This window comes from Ranitomeya variabilis, chromosome 3 (genome assembly GCF_051348905.1).
Source record: "Ranitomeya variabilis isolate aRanVar5 chromosome 3, aRanVar5.hap1, whole genome shotgun sequence".
Lineage (NCBI taxonomy): Eukaryota > Metazoa > Chordata > Amphibia > Anura > Dendrobatidae > Ranitomeya > Ranitomeya variabilis.
Genome location: NC_135234.1, coordinates 701,653,809 through 701,674,575, shown reverse-complemented (window position 1 = coordinate 701,674,575; position 20,767 = coordinate 701,653,809). Strand labels below are relative to the sequence as shown.

The following is a 20,767-nucleotide window of genomic DNA, read 5'->3' as shown; positions in this document are numbered from 1 at the left end:
CTAATAACCCCAAAACAAGCTTATAGAGCACTAGCGCCAAGAAACTCCAAAAATGCGCCAAAAAATATATATGGTTAGAAAATCCAACTGTCAATTAGATGAAACATTTGTAAGATAGGCATTTATTTAACCCTCTGTGGGAGAGGGATTGGAGCCTATAGAACCACTCTGTCTCCCTTCTCTGTATGATCTTATCAAGATCCCCCCCTCGAGTCTTGGGTCTGACCAATTCGATCATATTGAAGGTGATGTCTAGTGTTGAGCATTCCGATACTGCAAATATCGGGTATCGGCCGATATTCGCTGTATCGGAATTCCGATACCGAGTTCCGATATTTTTGTGATATCGGAATCGGAAGTTCCTATAAGTTCCCAGGCGTGTGCGGTGCATATGGTTCCCAGGGTCTGGAGGAGAGGAGACTCTCCTTCAGGCCCTGGGATCCATATTCATGTAAAAAATAAAGAATAAAAATAAAAAATATGGATATACTCACCCCTCCGACAGACCCTGGACCTCAGCGGTGCAACCGGCAGCCTCCGTTCCTAAGAATGCAGTGAGTGTAGGACCTGCGATGACGTCGCGGCTTGTGATTGGTCGTGTGAGCGGTCACATGAGCGGTCACGCGACCTTCACTCTGCATTCTTAGGAACGGAGGCTGCCGGTTGCAGCGGTGACAGCCAGGGCTCGTCCGAGGGTGAGTATATCCATATTTTTTATTTTTATTCTTTATTTTTTACATGAATATGGATCCCAGGGCCTGAAGGAGAGTTTCCTCTCCTTCAGACCCTGGGAACCATCCAGGATCACTTCCGATATTTGTGTCCCATTGACTTGTATTGGTATCGGGTATCGGTATCTGCGATATCCGATATTTTTTGGATATCGGCCGATCCAATCCGATACCGATACTTTCAAATATCGGAAGGTATCGCTCAACACTAGTGATGTCCCCTAGGCGTCCGCCATGCACCTCATTAATATGGCAAGCAACCGGTGTATCCCTTTTATTCGTAATGTCACCCAGATGCTCGCCCACCTTCACCCTCAATTCTCTTATGGTCTTCCCAACGTAGTCCAAGGAGCAGGTGCACGTTGCCTTGTACACCAGCTCCAAGGACCTACAGTTTCCAAAGTCTCTAATAGTGTAGATCCTGCCATTTGCAGCACTGCAGAAGGTCTTACACTGGGACATCATCCCACATCTGGAACAATTGCCACATTTAAAAAAAACCAAGGGTTTTCTGTCCAACCAAGTTCCCAACCTCATCGGCCTCTGATAAAGGCTATGTACTAGCCAATCCCCAATAGACCTACCCCTTCTGTACATGATGCTCAGTTTTGCTGACACCAGATCTTTTAAATTGGGGTCTGCCAAGAGAATCCCCCAATGTTTTTTAAAAATTTGGTAGACTCTATCAGCTTGTCCATCGAATGTACCAATAAGCCTAACCATATTTTTATCAGCATCCGTACGTGCACATTTTTTACAAGAAGAGAATGTCTATCGGCGGATGAAGCCTCCCTTAATGAACCATCCAATTTACTGCATGGGTACCCCCTGGCCCTGAACCTCTGATAGGGGTCCGAAGCCTGTCTCCTGAAGGTACCCAAATCAGAACAGTTCCTCCTAATTTGGAGAAACTGTCCCTTGGGTATCCCCTTCTTAAGAGGGATAGGATGATGACTTATCCATCTTAATAGATTGTTGGTGGCTGTGGGTTTTCGGTACGTACAGGTACTAATACTACCATCAGGTTATTTGGCAATAGTTAAGTCCAGAAAATTAATACTTCAATTGTCATGTTCCGATGTAAATCTCAAACTAATTGTATTAACATTAATACTCTCAACAAAACGACAGAATTCAGCCTCCGGGCCAGACCAAAACACCAAAATGTCATCAATATATCTGGCCAGAGGCTGATATATGAATTCCACATCTACTCTCCTCCAAAAATAAGGGTTTCTCCCACCAGCCCAGGAAGATATTAGCATATGTGGGGGCACAGGGGCTCCCCATTGCTGTACCACTGAGCTGGTGGAAGAATTTACCATCGAAGAGGAAGTAGTTATGGGTGAGAGTAAAGAAGAGAAGATTTTCAATAAATGAATTGTGCTCAGCACATTCCACTGCCCTTGTTTGTAAGAAATGGGCAACAGCTCTCATTCCACATTCATGTGGGATACTACTGTACAACGCTTCTACATCCATTGATGGCCTTCAAACCACACATCCAAGCGTTTACCACATCCTGTTCCCTCCAACTCAAAAATATTTCCAGAATTTATCCATTCCTCAATTTACTAAACTGTTAGTGCATGCCTTAATCATCTCTTGCTTCAACTTCAGCAATATCCTTCTCTGTGTCTTTCCTGCTAACACTCTCGCACCTCTCCAGTCCACACTTAACTCTGCTGCCCGATTATTCCATCTTTCTCTTCAGCACTCCTCTGCAAATCTCTTCATTGGCTCCCAATTTCCCAACATATACAGTTTAAGCTACTAATATTACATGGAGCGGGGTGGTCGCTATGGGCGAGGGGCTCATATTTCACGCCCTGGCACATTACATGAAAATACATGAAAACGGGGGGTGCTCTTGTTAGGCTACTTTTACACATCAGTTTTTTGCTGTCAGGCAGTTTTGTTGCTGGATCCGTTTTTTTTATTAACCCAGGGATAGAGTTTACTGTTCCGGTGAAAAAAGTTGAGAGAGAGAACAGAAAAATGTGCATGATTTGTATGGAGAATGCATGGAAAACTGGATTTGGAGGCCGGATTCATCATTTCACATCTCAGTTTCATCCGTTTATCGCTGGAACCGTCGCTGGACGGTTTTTCGCAGGACAGAAAAAACGTTCCTCTGTATGTTTTCTCCATCCGCCAGAAACAGCTTTTCTGACGGATGAAACGTGCAGCCATCAGGCGCAATCCGGCGCTAATACAACTCTATGAGAAAAAAACGGATCTGGCGAAAAAAAAAGGATCCTTTTTTGTCAAACTTGCCAGATTGTGCCTGATGGCAAAAACCTGATGTGTGAAAGTAGCCTTACCTATGTGATACGCCTTACAGACTGCATGCTCCCGCTATATTGGGCAGGTCATCATAACCTGATGTTAAAAAACTAATTGAGGGAGACCAGAGTCCAACATTAAACTTGTTTAACAGAACTTGAACGTGATAAGAACTGTGTGTGTCAGATAATAAGCATGTTTCTTCACAAAGGTTTATCTTGCTTTAAGTAGGCATGCGTAATTCTCAGCTACATTTAATAACTCTTAATTTCTCTTGCAGTTAACACTCTTGCATCTCGTGACAATCCAGCAAACGATTATAGGAGACTTTGTCTTCCCCTGAGAGAGCTGCACGGGTTGAGGTGTACTGCCGCGCCAAGCTACTCTTAGTTCTCAAGTGACTAATGAGGACCTCTTTGCTTGAGGTGCCTCGGTACGACCTGTCTCTCTTCTATCCATCTTCATATATATTGATGCTCTATATATTGAATTATTTTTACACAGGACCCTGTAGTTTTGCATTTCTGTTTCCCTTAATAATAAAGACCTTCATTTAAAAACTGCATTTTGTGTTTACTTGTGTTATCTTTGTCTAATATTTAAATTTGTTTGGTGATCTGAAACATTTTTCGTGTGACAAACATGCTAAACAATAGGAAATCGGGAAGGGGCAAACACTTTTTCACACAACTGTAAGTGTCATATATAATTAACAATTAAGTGGTGATTGATTCCCATCCACCAAAAGAATGGTGTAATGTGTCTTGTTTCCATAATGGGGATGTATTGTGCATTCTTGGTGTTCACTTGGATTCAAGTTGTTTTTATTTTTACAAATTTGCAGTGGAATATGAAGTCATTGAACCCTTTAGGTAGTATTCCTCCAATAATGACAGTGACAGAGCATTTGCCTTGTCCTTGTGTTCATTATAAATTATTTCTATGATGTTGATTTGCTTACATTTCTTGCCAAAATGCCATAATCACTTTCCAAAGTTTCCAGACACCTGATCATCCTCATTAAATCAATGCTACTGAAGTCTAAGGTAGGAGAATCAGATACCCCAATGTCTCAGCGCTCTGTGAGCCAAGGTTCTTAGCTTCATCACAAAGCAGCCAAGCAATCCTGATGAAAGTGAACCAGTTTATTAACATTAGCGATTGAACCTACAAGCTCCAACCACCAACCCTCTTGGGGTACCTTCTACATAGAAATTCCGAAAGACAATACTTGAAGCGGATGTTCAGGTGTAGTCTTAAGATGATAAGAAAACATCTACCCCTGCTCTAGATTTTCCTCAGTGTTGGCTTTTTCAAGGCACAGCTGTTAACAGTGACAGTAGTGTAGCTGCATTGATTTATGCAGTAGTTTCTAATATATGGCTCTTTATCACAAAACTACAACATAGGCTTGTGTAATTTACTAAGGTTGTTAAGAGACCAAATGTTGTCCTAAAATAAAAGTCTTGGGCCTGATTGTTAACAATTAATTTTCTAAACTTTCCCTAAACTTTCATTTTATGCATATATTATATAAACAAATATGCATAAAGGTGATTTTGGGGCACACTGATAATTAAAGTACTATAAAGACTATCTGAAGAATTGTGCACTGTTCCTGAGTTGTCACATGTTGATGCGACTTCCAGCTCCTTACTACCTGCTACAGTCTGTTTAAAGAAGAGAACACAAAGATTTCCTCTCTGTGATTTGATTGGCTCAACCAGCAGCTCTGCAGTGATGTCATTGGGGGCATGGCCAGTGATCCTCATCAAGTTGTGAGTGACTGGAGATGTGCATCGGGAGGAAGTACAGTAGAGAGGGGATTGTGCAAGATTACATTATAATAAATGAATACATTGTCTGATTCACTGATACCCGAGTCCGCTGCAATACAATTAGTCTGCCAGTTAGCATATTTTTCAGACTATAAGACGCACCGGACCATAAGATGCACCCCAAATTTGGGGTGAAAATTGCAGAAAAAAAGATTGTTTACAAGATGGGTGTCCGTCTTATTGTATGAATTTAAGGTATCTTACCTGAGGGCTGGCAGTGGCAGAGCAGGGTCACAGGAGGCATGGTGTTGGCAGAGGTGCGGTGATGCTGAAGCGGTGGGCGGTACGGCGTGCACCTGAGCAGGGTCCCTTCCTGCTTAGCTGTGTTAATCACCGGATTCTCATGGCGGCGGCCATCTTCCTGAGGCCAAGCATGCGCAGATTGAGTGCTCTGCTTCTCGGGGCTTCAGGAAAATGGCTGCAGGAGGCTGCGCGTGCGCAGATGGAGATCACGGCGGACATTTTCCTGAAGCCGAGATCTCAATCTGCGAACTCGGCTTCAGGAAAATGGCCCCCCGCAATCTCAATCTGCGCACGCGCGGCCTCCTGTAGCAAATTTTCCTGAAGCCCCAGGAAGCAGAGAACTCAATCTGCGCACGCGCGGCCTCAGGAAGATGGCTGCCGCCACCGAGAAAGACATGATTCACCCGGCTCTGCTGCTCTCCTTGGATACCGGGCCACGGCATCACCTCACCTGTGGAAGGGACCCTGCTCACACCATACCACTCACCATGCCTCATCATCCCTGCACCTCTGCCGTCGCCGCCACACCACTGCCGGTAAGCCTGCATTTGAACTATAAGACGCACCCCCCCATTTTCCTCACAATTTTTTTAGGGAAAAAGTGTCTTATAGTCCGAAAAATATGGTACTTTAGGAGAGTACCAGGATTGTGCACAACAGGTGAAGTGAGAGGAATATTAGAAAGGAGAAACTTTAACCATCTTCATAATGTATAGCAGTCTCTTTATGTTTCTTTTTAGTTAGATGTGACTGCTCTCCATGCTAGCTGGAACACACTGAGCAGAGCGTGAAAAGCGCTGCTTGCCTGTGAACGGCGGTGACGTCATTGGGGTTACCACCGGTCACAGGCAAAGCTTCTCACGCTCTACTCAGTATGTTACAGTTGGCGTGGAGAGTAGTCACATCACTGATGTGACTGCTCTCCAAACCATCCGGATCGTCAGGGGGGCAGATATGGATTATCTTATCATTGGACAGGTGAGGAGTATGGTGTTTTATTATTTAAAACTTTTTTAAATAAATGGGTAAAAGACGGTGGGGAGTTTTATTTCAAATAAAGGACTCTGTCTTTATTACAATCTTACTATGGGGTTAGTAAAATACTTCAGAAAATACCAGCCCCCAGCTGTCTGTCTGCTTTAGCTTGGCTGGCTATCAAAAAAGGGGGGGACCCCAAGCCTTTTTTTAAATTATTTATTTAAATAATAAAAAAAAACAGCAGAGGACCCCTCTATTTTTGATAATCAGCCAAGATAAAGCTGACAGCTGAAGGCTGCAGTCTGTATCTAGAGGTTTTGCCTGTGCTGGTTTTCAAAAATAGAGGAGACAGCAAGTCATTTTTTTATTTATTTATTGCACAGGTGCTGGCTTGTGAATATTTCCATAATTGTAGACCTGTTCTTGCTGCTATCAGTGTGACCAGGTGTAGGATGATGGGAGTAGTACTCTCATCAGCAGACACCTGTGACCGGTGGTAACCTTTTTACCGCCAGTCACAGCTGTTGGCTCTCACATGCTGTCATCTGTATGATAGCATGAGAACCGCAGTGGTAACAAACTTACCACTGATCGGAGTTGATGTTTTTTGCTCTGTCACACAGATGACAGCGTGGAAAATACCCAATGTTTGGGCCTCCCATTCATTTGAATGGGATCCGGGTTCGAGTTCGGGTACAGTTCTGGTACCCAAATCGAACTTTTTTAAAATGTTCAGCTGAACTCTCTGGACCCGAACATCCACGGGTTTACCCATCTCTAGTCATTGTCATTTTACTTATTAATTCATAAATCAAAAGTACATATGAAAATAAAAAACGTTGTAAAATATCTGTTCAGCGAAATCTGCTTCTTTCTCTACCAGGACTGATGAGTCATTTTCAAAATTATCAGTTACTTGTTAAAATCTGTATGTGCTATTATTCGGTCACCATGTGGTTTTAATATGTGGTCTAGTCATGGTGTGGTGGTATTTGTTCCTTGTATGTGGTAATATTTGGTCACTATGTGGTGGCAACATGTGATCTGGTCATGATGTTGCAGCGATTGTCCCTTGTGTGCTGTATTATTGGTAATTTTAAAAAATGTATGTGACTCATTCCCTTAAAAAAAAAAGAAAAATATACCTAAAAGAGCAAAACAAAAGCTGATGGCTATGTATGTGATATGGTGTTCAATGGAAACTGTTAATGTGTGATTGGTGAGGATGTGGTGCCAACGTGAAGTTTTTCAAAGAATTGGTGGGGAACTGTGGAAGGTTCGACGGGAGGAGGCGGAGCTGGGGGTGGAGAGTGGGCGGAGTCTCAAGGTGGCCCAAAAATGTTGCCAGTAAGGGGCCCTGAAATTCCTGGTGGCAGGCCTGCAGCTGATTTCTTTCTGTGAGGTAAAACATTGCTCAAAAATGCTCCTAAGTAACATAGGCCTCATGCACATGACCACCTATGACCTCCTCTACTAGTGTCACATCCTCTCCTATATTACTCTACCAAGTGTTTCTGCACTCTCTTTGAGCAGGCCACTGACTGATATGTTGGCTGGCAGATTAACCAGTCCAAAGTTTGATATTCCTGATCGACGTGTTTCCCGGCCATCTGTTGGCCAGTGCTCCCATAGGCATTAGACTGTCGATATCGGCAGGTTCAGCCAACATTAGTCTATTGGGTATTGGGCCTTTAGTCCATTTCTACTTTGTAGCAGACTCCCTTTTCACACCATGTGGCTTCAACCACACACTGAGTGTACTTCCTGCAATCTAGTGAAAACTGCATAATTTAAGCGCAATGCAGTATAACAGATGTACGTATCATATTTATATTTCCTGGATTAAAAACTAATAAGGCATTAAACCAGTTCTTACCTCCTTAACAAAGAAGATGAACTTTCCTGGAGCCAGCTACATGTAATCACCCGGTGGTGCTACAGACCTACAACCCACTGTTTGGTAGACCCATAAATGAAACACTATTATGTAAAGATGGGCAATTTCTGAGCAGCCACTCAAATAACTTCATATTTCAAGTTAAGGAAAGCCTTCATCCATGTATAATAAATGGAGAATGTTCTTTAAAGAGAACCTGTCATCAGGATTATCCATGTTAAATTAAAGGAATGGGCATAATGAGTACTTTCAGAATAGAAATCGATAACTTGGTTTCTGTTAAATCATCATTAGAAATTTTGGATTCCTAAACTCTTTGTAATTGGTTCGGATTGTGGGTAGGGTCTTCGGCTCTGCCCCTGCGCTGCCTCTGGTGCCTTTATCTTTCTCCTCATTTAAACTTGGTACTGACACCATCCTAGCTGAAGGGGGACGCTTTTCATATTGATCTGGTGGCGTACTTCAGGATTAATTGCAGATCAGTTGATCGACCTCCAGCGGTCTTCAGTAAAATGGGGTTGGTGGCGGCACATATAATAATAATAATTTTATTTCTATAGCACCGACATATTGCACAACAATTTTCATTTTAGAGGGGACTTGTACAGACAATAGACATTACAGCATAACAATAAACAGAGATCAAAACAGATACCAAGAGGAATAAGGGCCCTGCTCGCAAGCTTTGAATCTACGAGGAAAAGGGGAGGCACGAAAGGTGGATGGTAACAATTGGACCAGCAATAGTGTAAGTGCAGCGCCCCAGAGTCCTGGTCGTTGCAGTACTGTGGCTCTGCCGCTAAGGGGGGCTATGGTACGTCTAATGGCACTGAAGGAGTTCATCTGATCAGGTATCACATACACCAATACATTTCACAGTCTGGCCTCCAGGGGGAGCTAAGGGTACTATTCATTAGGCCACTCCTCACAGTCTGGTAAAACTGGGGGTTAGGCAGGAAGTTAGAGAGAACGCTGACTGGGTTGGAACCAGGCAACACCTTGTGGCAGAGGGTGTTGTAGGGGAAGATTCGGTAGGGTCCCTGTCAGGGGTGGGATCCTGACAGAGGCCTGGCAACAGAGAGAAAGCTACGGGACCGCGCCTGCACTTCATAGCGGCGGTGCCCTAAGAAAGGATAAGAAGCGAGATTTATTGTGCTGAGTGAGAAACGAGATCAACGCAACAGGGAGACATACCAGTAGGAGTCGTGCTGTTAGACCGAGGCAACATCCTACTGAGGCGTAAATAACCGGTGGCCGGAACGCCGAGGAAGTACAGAGCTCTAAGCATTACTTCAAACCAACGGCAGGGCAGAGAGCTATAGGCTGGCTGTCTCACCTACATCACCTACGCAGACATAGGGGGCAACCTTTGGAGAAGGGCGACTCTAGGGTCCCGGAAGAGCTCCGAGCCTTCCCGTCATACGGGTGCGTCCTACCATAAGATCTGGGGGGCGAGAAGAAGAAGAACATCAGAATCGAGTTGTGAGGGAACACGAGAAACAGACACAACAGTTGTGGGGTACTATCCCGTAAGCACAGCAGGGGAGGACCACAACACACAAGCGCTAGAAGGAAGGCACAGATTTCCACCTGCAACGGGAACTCTGGAGGTGCCATCGGACCGGCCGGACTTGCGCAGCCCGGTTATCCGTATTCCGGACTGAGGACCCAGAAGCCTTCAGTAAAGAGGTAAAGAGACTGCAACCTTGTGTCCTCGTTATTAACTGCGACCGGCACTACACCGCACCACTACCACCAACCACATCTATTACTGTACGCCCCTCAGCAGGGTCACGGACCGGGTCCAGCCACCGTGACAACCCCAGAGCAGAGACTCAGAGGCCCGGTACCGGGTACCCCTCGGCCCTGCGGCAGTGGGGGCGCTACAACTTGGCGTCACGAACAGGATCTACTTAAGCCTGAAGAATCAGGTCATGTGTGCCTTGGAACTGTGATTTATTATACTTGGACTGTGACTTATTGCAAAGACTGTGCTGTGCCACTTGCCGCCAAAATCTGCCGCCATTACAGCGCTGAGGAGAGCGCAGGAGAAGAAGAAGAGCGTGGAGTGGGCGTAGACAAGCTGGAGAGCGCGAAAGACAATGGCCGCCCAGTCTAAATATTTCTGCACTGTGAGGACGTGTCCGTCGGCAGCCGAGATCCGCCTCCTGATTCTCAATGGTGGGCGGAAACAGAGAAAACGAAACCGCCCACGAAGGAGAGAGCGGGAAAAGGATCAGGAAGCGACCCACGTGGAGGACGCCATGGCCAGCAGCTCGGAACCCGAATGTGGGGTGGAAGCAGAAGTTTCCCCCAACTACCCGGACGAGTACCGCAGCCAATTCTCCACGGACAGTGCTGATCTGTTGCAGGCTGAGATGGGAGACCTGATCCACCAGCTCCTTCAGCTAAACGCGGAGGCCCAGGCTCCGCACCAGGTGGCGCCGGAAGGAGGTCCTCTGACATCGGATCCTGTACCACTACCGAAGTTGTTGCTGAGGCCCTCGCCGACACCGCCAGCGGAACCTGCCGCGGAGGAGGAACCTGCATTGGCTGGTGAGTCCGTCGACCCTGTCCCGCCAGCAGAGGACTTGTTAATAGGCCCCGTTGCGGCACCCCCTCTCCCTGGGACCCATAGACTCCAACGCCTGTTACCATGGGAGGAGGCAACGGGCATGGAACACCGCCTGAAGGCCCCAATCGCGCCAACCACCCTGTTGTGTGAGACCCGTGCGGAGCGCACGGTATGCCGCTGGGTGAACCCAGGATCCGACCTCATGGGGTTCCCCGGGGTGAAGACACGGGAAGGAGAGATGGTGCAGGCCCTGAGCTGGGAGGAATACCAGGCCCAGCTGGAACAGCAGTGGGAGGAGAAGGAAAAGGCGTACCAGGCCGGGCTGGAGGCCTACCATCAGAAAGACCTGGCGGTCAAGGACCGGGCCCGCAAGGACCCCACCGCTCACCAGGCCCCGCGCAGGCAGGGCATCATCACCACCTTCAAGCTCCGCGGAGGCTGGGGCTTCATTAAAGAGCCGGGCCTGTATGCGGAGGTGTTTGTAAACCGGAGGGATGTTGAGTCGCACCTCAGAGAGGGCCACCCAGGCCGGGATCTCTACCCGGGGGACGGGGTTAGTTACACCAGACACTTTGGGGAAAAGGGGTGGTTTGCCCTGAACGTCCACAAGAGGCAGAACCCTGTGATGCCCCCGACTAAGGTACCAGTGAAGCTGACCCCTGTAGCAAAGGTGCCCCCATGTGGCCAGCCCATGATCACCACCAGGACCACCGCGGTCACTCCAACGTGCACTATGGTCAAGACCACAACGTGCAGCATCGTCACTTCAACCACCATCGTGGCCAAGGAGGCGCCTCCTCAGGTGGGTGGTGCTTCTGCTGCTCCAGCACTGAAGACAGTGGGTACACAAACCCCCAGATGGGACAGTGCTCCACCTTACGCAGTACCAGGCGGCGGGCAATATCCAAAGAGGTTGCCTCCGCCGGTGCTTCCCCCGGATTGGTTTAAGTAAATATCTGAACACTTTGCCAATGTAAATAGTTAATTGTTTTTCTCTGCTATTTTGCTGCTAAAATCCGTCTAGGGTTATTCTTAAAGGGATCCCTTTGTTGACCTGGGATCCCTATTGCTTTTTGTTTGTTTTCTACGTTTTGCACAAGTTATCCAGAACTGCTGAATCATGAACAATGCATGATACAAACTCCTTGTATATAGTTTGCACCTTCTTAAAGGTGCTCTCTACTGGTTTTACATAAAAGACGGACTCTTTGCGAAGATACGGTTCTTGGAACCTGCACTGGAGTCCTTGCTGCATACGGACTTGCAGCTTGAAAAGTTGCACTACCTCATAGAGACTTGGTCCCCTCTTAAAGGGGATGTACACATCCTGCACTTATGAACAGTGTTGCCCTAAGATGGTTGAATGGCAATAATGTCTTGAAAAGAAAGTACTGATGATGTTGATATGTGAAAGTTAAATGTAACCAACTAGTTGATTGTAAGAAATGTTCAATAATGTTAATAGAAGAATGAGGACAGGAAGTGAACCCGTAGGGGTTAGTGGTGAGTCCTCTTAGGAGCCATATAGGGATGGCTCAGTGATCTTAAACTGAAAGAAAAATATGTTCTATACTGTGTATAGTAGTGGAAGGACAGTAGGCTCGGGCGGAAAGGAGCGGTCCTGTAACAGAAAGGAGAGGCAGTAGGTCTGGAGCAGTTAGGACAGGCGGTCCTGCAGACGTAAAGTAGGAGAATGCATAAAAGTTAATTAGCCTTATATGTGATATAAGAAGGTCTTTAGTGGATTTAGCAAGTACGTCCTTAAAGGCAAAGTTGGATTATTGTTCAGAATTTGCACACAGTAGAATACCTGGTTGGGTAAGAAAAGTTATTTATAGTAAAGTTATTTAAAAGTATTTAACCATGTTTGTAACGTTCAAGTGTCCTCACCTCCCATAAAGGGAAGCTCTGTTACAAAGTTGACTTGTACTTGCATTTTCAAAATTGTATGTCTTTTTGCTGACATGTATTGTTGTTTTCTTCCCAGTCCAGGAGTACTGGATTTAACCGGGGGGGAGTGCAGCGCCCCAGAGTCCTGGTCGTTGCAGTACTGTGGCTCCGCCGCTAAGGGGGGCTATGGTACGTCTAATGGCACTGAAGGAGTTCATCTGACCAGGTATCACATACACCAATACATTTCACAGTCTGGCCTCCAGGGGGAGCTAAGGGTACTATTCATTAGGCCACTCCTCACAGTCTGGTAAAACTGGGGGTTAGGCAGGAAGTTAGAGAGAACGCTGACTGGGTTGGAACCAGGCAACACCTTGTGGCAGAGGGTGTTGTAGGGGAAGATTCGGTAGGGTCCCTGTCAGGGGTGGGATCCTGACAGAGGCCTGGCAACAGAGAGAAAGCTACGGGACCGCGCCTGCACTTCATAGCGGCGGTGCCCTAAGAAAGGATAAGAAGCGAGATTTATTGTGCTGAGTGAGAAACGAGATCAACGCAACAGGGAGACATACCAGTAGGAGTCGTGCTGTTAGACTGAGGCAACATCCTACTGAGGCGTAAATAACCGGTGGCCGGAACGCCGAGGAAGTACAGAGCTCTAAGCATTACTTCAAACCAACGGCAGGGCAGAGAGCTATAGGCTGGCTGTCTCACCTACATCACCTACGCAGACATAGGGGGCAACCTTTGGAGAGGGGCGACTCTAGGGTCCCGGAAGAGCTCCGAGCCTTCCCGTCATACGGGTGCGTCCTACCATAAGATCTGGGGGGCGAGAAGAAGAAGAACATCAGAATCGAGTTGTGAGGGAACACGAGAAACAGACACAACAGTTGTGGGGTACTATCCCGTAAGCACAGCAGGGGAGGACCACAACACACAAGCGCTAGAAGGAAGGCACAGATTTCCACCTGCAACGGGAACTCTGGAGGTGCCATCGGACCGGCCGGACTTGCGCAGCCCGGTTAACCGTATTCCGGACTGAGGACCCAGAAGCCTTCAGTAAAGAGGTAAAGAGACTGCAACCTTGTGTCCTCGTTATTAACTGCGACCGGCACTACACCGCACCACTACCACCAACCACATCTATTACTGTACGCCCCTCAGCAGGGTCACGGACCGGGTCCAGCCACCATGACAACCCCAGAGCAGAGACTCAGAGGCCCGGTACCGGGTACCCCTCGGCCCTGCGGCAGTGGGGGCGCTACATAAGAATCAGGTTATCATGTAAAGCTGCATGAACCGGTTATCAGCCTAAGTATGTAACAGTACAGACACAGAGGGCTATTAAATGTATAGAGCATGCGAGAACATGATGCGAGGAACCTGGTTATGGTAAAATATTTTGAATGGGCCACCCAGAGATAGTTAGGTTAATGCGTTGAGGCGGTAGGCCAGTCTGAACAAATGCGTTTTTAGGGCACGCTTAAAACTGTGGGGATTGGGGATTAATCGTATTAACCTGGGTAGTGCATTCCAAAGAATTGACGAAGCACTGGAAAAGTCTTGGAGACTGGAGTGGGAGGTTCTAATTATTGAGGATGTGAACCTCAGGACACTACCAGAATGGATGGCACGGGTAGGGTGGTAGACTGAGACCAGGGAGGAGATGTAGGGTGGTGCTGAGCATATGCACATATGCATTGAGCCGAGATCTAAATCTGCGTGTGTGCCGCCACCAGGGCCATTTTCCTGAAGTCCACCACCAAAGCAATCTGCGCAAGCATTGCCTGCAGCTTGGACGGTGGCAGCGTGAAATTTAAATGGGAAAAAGATAAAGACACTAGGAGCAGTGCAGGGGAGGAGGCAGTGCCGAAGACCCTACCCACAGTCCCGCCCCGATGCACGAATAGTTTAGGGATCCAAAACTTCGAATGATAATTTACCAAAGACCAGGCTGCAGATTTCTACACTGCAGGTACCTAATAAATCAGTATGGCAGTGTCATTATGCCCAAACCTTTAGTTTAACATGGATAATCCTGATGACAGGTTCTCTTTAAAAGGAAAATAATCCATTTCTCTTGTGTCTCTATGAGAGATAAACACTAACACTTCTATCTTTTAAACACATTCTCCTGGAATCTGTGGCAGTAGCACCAGCTGTACTAACATTTTCCGAGCCAAGCTTTCCAGGCTCGTGTCCACTACTTAGAATCCAAGAAATGTAGATGAAAGGAGTAGTAATAAGTAGAAGGAACATTGTTTTTGCACAAGATGTTTTGAATAAAGTTCGTCGATCCAAAAGTAGAGAAAATAATGACAATATATAGGAACCTGGCACTGAGCACTTAGCCGTAGCATAAATGGCATCTGAACCGAAAAATTTGCCAACAAGGAGACTTCAAAAACATGTTACCATCTGCGATCCTTTTTGCACTGATGAACCAATAGAAAATAAAATTCTCTAGAGATAGAAAAATACATTTATTTTCTATGGGACTCAATCAATGCAAGGATCTGTGTATAGTATGACAACATTGATCCCTTTAATTGATTGCTGCGTTGAATTTTCCATCCGCTGTGTTCACCTTGCAGTCTTCATGTGTACAGCGTTCCCGTACTATTGACGCAGTGTATTAAACTGCTGATTATGATTTATATATAATGTATAAGGAAGGATTCATAGGGCCCTGAGCCAATCCAATATATCAGCAATGAAGAAATAAATATTTCACGGGTTGAAATCTATAAATTATCCAGGCTCTCCTGACAATCACTGGAAAAGAAATGGGATTCTCTGTGTAGGTGAATTTAGGAGGGTTTCATTTTGTCAATGTTGATTTATAATATTCATAATAATTCTTAAAGGGATGATCCTATGATATGGTATATGTGTATATGAGGAGATCAAGGTCAATCACTAATTTACAGGACATGGAGGGCTTTATAGACTATATAAATGCATTTTACACTGTAAATCTGCCGCAATACTGTAAGGTTTGCTCAGATCAATGGCTCTTTGTTCATAATATAGTGTCAGATATCAGTGAATATAAGTTTGCAACCAATATCATTATGAGTATAGTCATTTTAGTGTAATGAGGCCATAAGAATATGTTTGATCCTTCTAATTAACCTAATTCTTCGCTGAAAGAGTAACTGTTTTTTTTTCCAGTACACATGAAAGTAAGAAACTTTAGAATATATCTCATCAGAGAAATCTGCTTCCTCCTGGACTGATCTTACACTCTTGGGTAAGTTCTGTAAGATCTGTATTCGGTGAAGACAGATATTCCCATTACTGAGATAGGAGATGACAGTTGGTGCTTTTAGAATTCTATGGAGAGAGAAGGGAGGAGCTGGAGGCGGAGATAGAACTTCTGCTGCAAGTTCTCCTGAAATGACAGATACATTTATCCAAAAGAACTTTTCAGTAACAATTGTTATTTCCTATATTAGTAATGGGATACTCTATGCTCCTTTACCTGTGAACTGAGAATTTTGAGAAAGATCAGACCAACAAGAGAAAGAAGCAGACTTCTCTGATAGATTACAAAGTTGCATATTTTCAAGTGTACTATTAATTTATGAGAAAATAAATAAAATGATGATTCCTCTTTAAGACTTCATTTTGTAATATCGAGCCATCAATTATTATAACCTAACTAAGATGGTGATTTTTTTTTAGCTATAGGATACAAGATTTTGCCTATGCATTTTGTTGGAAACAAAAATGTATGGCTTAATTGTTTATAAGCAATGCCAAAGTGTATGCAGTAGACTTTAAGAAATCCAATACATAAGTTGATAAATTCATATCAAATGAATTGTCAAATATATATTAACAAGGGAAATCGGTTTTGTCAGTCATTAGAATTAGATTTCCCATATTTTCGGGTAGTCTGTTTAAAGGGAACTTGTCACCATTAAACGCAGTCAAACCTGTCAGAGCAGGCAGAGCAGAGTAGATTGATATATAGTTCTGTGGGAAAAGATTCAGTATAGCCTGTGATTTACTCATTTAATCCACTGCTCTGATTGGGATTTTTGGTCCAGTGGGCGGTCCTATCAGTGACTGACAGCTATCTCTGTATGCACAATTGCAGAAAGGAAGCTATCAGTCAATAATAGGACCGCCCACTGGACTAAAAACCCCAGAAAGAACAGAGGTTTCCATGATTAATATACAGGTTATACTGTATATTTATCCACAAACTATGTAGCAATCTGCTCAGCTCCCCCTCCGCTATGTTATAACATAGTGCCTGAAGGTTTTACTGCATTTCATAGTGACAGGTTCACGTTAAACAGACTGTACTAGAAAAGGTGGAAAATCTAATTCTAATGACTGACAAGGTATGGCAAATTTGAAACTCATATCATAAAATGTTATCAGCTAAGGTCAGACTAGAAAAGGGCTCTTAAAAGGAATTTGTGAGCAGGTTTTTAGTACATCATCTGAGAACAGCATGATGTAAGACAAGAGACCCTGATTCCAGTGATGTATAACTTAGTTTACTGGGTGCAGCAGTTTTGACACAATCAGAGTTCTTAGATTTAGGATTGAGCAGAGCTGAGAAAGGTAACCCCACCCACACCAGGCTCTCTGTGTAGATTGTCTACTGACAGTATGCTGCTTATCACAGGAGGGGGCGGAGTCAGACCAGTGCTCAAGTGGCAGCTGGCCATAGCAGTGATAATGTCCTAGTGATAAAACCTTCACTGTAAGTAAACAACAGCTCACAGCTTGATAAGTGACACAGGGAAGAAATCAGTGTTTTAACCCCTACCTCATGCTGTGCTCAGATTACATAGCAAAAAACCTGCTGACAGATTCCCTTTAACATGTGTCCTTTGGGGAGGGTCTGTAATCTTCGGTGGGAAGCCATCAATATTTGCTGCTCATATGACCAACAGAAACAACTGATATAAATTTACACTCATAACTAAATATTCTTATTCTGAAATTAGTTCCATTAACCTTACAGACTTCCATAGCATAAAAAGACTAAGAACCCCTGTTCTAGGACATTCTTTACTCTCCTATCGATCATAATCCACTTATTTCAAGGTATCATTCCATTTATCCATAACTTTCATACATTTATAACCTGAAATAATCCTCACATTTCATTCCTCTGCCACCAATAAATCACATTTTTATATAGCCTGAACTATAAAATCATCAATTCAGAACTTGGATTAAAAAACAAAATACTCAGAGTAGTCCAGAAATTCCAGTCCGGAGAAGATGAGTCAACCCTTCTCGCATCTTCAGTATGAACCTTTTTGACCTCAATGACCCAGCAGAAAAATTCTGCGGTATACAGAGCACATGCCTCCCCTTCAACTCTATTTTTTTCTGTTGCCGTAGGGAGTCCATGGAAGACAATAAAAGTAATCTATTACAACAAAGCAAACTGCCGCGGAAGCTAATTAGACCTAACATTCTCCGACAAGGAGATCAAGTCATAGCTCTTCAACAAAGCACATGGGTACGGTACCAGGGTACGATATATCGTGCTTCATCGAGTCACGTGCACCCCACTACTAACAAAAGGCAAAATAACTATTCATCTGTGTATGGATAAACCCAATCCCACTTCATCAGTGGATGACGGAGCGCTCGATTTATATGTACAAGTGTTACAGTATCCCGCCAGGCTTTCTTCTCTAATTGAAGCAATTCCTTTCTACGGAGATTTCTACTAATACAAAAGATCTGTCTTGAATAATTTCAGGAGAGGAGCACAAAAAGCTGAGAACATGGGGTGAGTATTATCCCGAACACTAGGAGAATTCAAAAAAGCCTATTCTCTATTTTCAAGTAAGAAGAAAAAGCCTACTGAGATGTATGTAATGAGCTTGACACTAGGGAGATTATCAAGAGGAAACACAGGTTCCCAGGCTCGGAGACGAGATCCTTCACTCTATGGTCCCTTCCTAAGTGTTGATTGCTGTTTATCAGAACATCCACCCTCTTCTATTCCGCTCAGATGGAAGCCACTTTATAAGACTCCTTGGATGTAAATCATTTATAGTCAAAGTTACTCCTCTCATCCCTGCCAAGTTCATGTTTCTAGTTGTGGGTATAATGGAAGGGGAAAAAGATGTTTGGGCAACATGTTGTGCTGTTTGTAATCTGATTGTCAGGAGGGAATACATACTCCCGGTAAGAGCTTGTAATTGATTCATAGAGTCTAACATTAAACCCATTAGCAGGATGGAGGAGATAGGATCACTTCAAGAAGCTTCCTGTAAGGCATCCATTTCCACTGACAAGTATTTGTAAATAATTTACCAAAAAAAGGGATCATAAGACATCGCTGATTGTCAAAAATGAGACTCTTCCTCTCCTTCTTGGCACTTTGAGGTCAAATCCCGAAAGTAAAAAAAATCGCAGCACTACAATTTGGTCCCATCACGAACCCTCGTGCACCTTATTTGTCCTTGAGATCTAAATGGTATCATCGACAAATATAGCAGAGCTGTATCATTTGGGATGAAGAATTTTCTAAGTGCATGGAAGCTATCTGACACATTCAGCCCTGCTACATCTCTACCTTTTGTATTGTGCAGTGGATAAAAGCTTATTTTCAGAAGAGTTTTCCAACAATAGCAAAAAATAAAAAAGGGTAATTTTAACATTGCCGGATATGTGCTAAATTTAAAATGAGTTCTATGTTTATTTCATGTTTTACAAAATGATGCATTGAGGATGTCATATAGTGAGTTACTTTGTGATGGATAGTATGAATTAAATGAAAAGAAAAATATAATAAAATACTAGGAGAGCAGAGATGATTGTATGGCAGAATTCTTACCTCTGGCTTCAGTACGTGGAGGGTCTTATTCCTCTGCAGATCCTTAGTGCAATGGATGGGGTCAGAGCATTACACACAAGCCTTGATCTGCACTAGCTTTCTCCCGGCAGCTGAGAGCCTAGGATAATCAGTGGTTGAGTGATGGGAGGGTGGGTGATACCTAAGAGAACACGTGGAAGGAGAGGAGGAGACCAGAATTTACAGAGGGGCTTCTGCAGTATTAATCGAGCTGCCCCTGTATGAATAGGATATGAACTTATTAATATAAATCTGAATAATGCAGCTTATTGTGTAGATGTACACTGATGGAGAAAGGCAGAGAAGAGGGGCTGCGGAGAAGAGATGATTAATTGCGTCGGTGCACTTGAGCATGTAATGTGTGAAGAATATGTTCGCGCAGATATTCTCGCTACTGTGTCACATCTTGTATGTTACGAAAGAGGGAAAAGAAAGTAGGTGCATTTGAGAGATCATTGGCAAGGTCAATGGTTCATGACAAATGTCCAAGTCAACCCCCTAGACCGGATTGTAATAAATAATTAATGCTCAATGTTAGTGTCAATCATTGAGATTTATGCCCAAATAATTATAATAAATGTCTATAATGTAGAAGCCAATTGTACATAGATGAAAAGTTCATAGACTTGTGTGTAGTGCTGGAGATGCAAACATAAAATATACCGCATGGTAGGAGCATATCTGCAGCGTGTGCAGCCAAATAGGGGCCCTGGAGGCAAAGGAACCACAGTCATCTTATTGAGAACCTGTCAGCAGATTGTTATTGCTCGAACCACGGGCAGCATAGATCAGAGACTGACGGAGTTAAAAAATACAGCTGGTTGCCGATTCATGCCGCCCATGGTTGGCAGAGCATCAACGAGCTGTCAGTTTCCCTTTAAAGGGGTTCTCTGGAGCTGTAACATTAATGGCTTAGCCTTACACGAAAATTACTTTACACATCACTAATTCCACACCAATCGTGAATTCATAGATATTGAATAATTGAACGACATTCATTTGCATCCTTCATTACAAGATTTCATTGAAAATGTCCTACTCATCTCCCCAATAGCAGGCCTTAAAGAGTTATTGCCATGCAGAAATTGCTAAGTGCTACAGTGCCTTGCGAAAGTATTCGGCCCCCATATGCTTCAAACATAAAGATATCAAATGTAAATTTTTGGTGAAGAATCAACAACAAGTGGAACACAATTGTGAAGTTGAACGAAATTTATTGGTTATTTTAAATTTTTGTGGAAATTAAAAAACTGAAAAGTGGGGCGTGCAATATTATTCGACCCCTTTAACTTAATACTTTGTTGCGCCACCTTTTGCTGCGATTACAGCTGCAAGTCGCTTGGGGTATGTCTCTATCAGTTTTGTACATCGAGAGACTGAAATTCTTGCCCATTCTTCCTTGGCAAACAGCTCGAGCTCAGTGAGGTTTGATGGAGATCTTTTGTGAACAGCAGTTTTCAGCTATTTCCACAGATTCTCGATTGGATTGAG

At 44.3% G+C, this 20,767-nt stretch overlaps 1 protein-coding gene across 1 annotated transcript in view; it reads right to left on the bottom strand.

The window, feature by feature from the left end:
* The window catches only part of SERTM1 (serine rich and transmembrane domain containing 1), a 73,267-nt gene extending 53,830 nt beyond the window's left edge, over positions 1 to 19,437 (bottom strand). Inside the window, exon 1 of the mRNA XM_077299820.1 lies at positions 19,259 to 19,437. The gene's annotated coding sequence lies outside the window, so the exon portion shown is untranslated. The remainder of the gene's footprint in view (positions 1 to 19,258) is intronic.
* Positions 19,438 to 20,767: the final 1,330 nt, after the last annotated feature.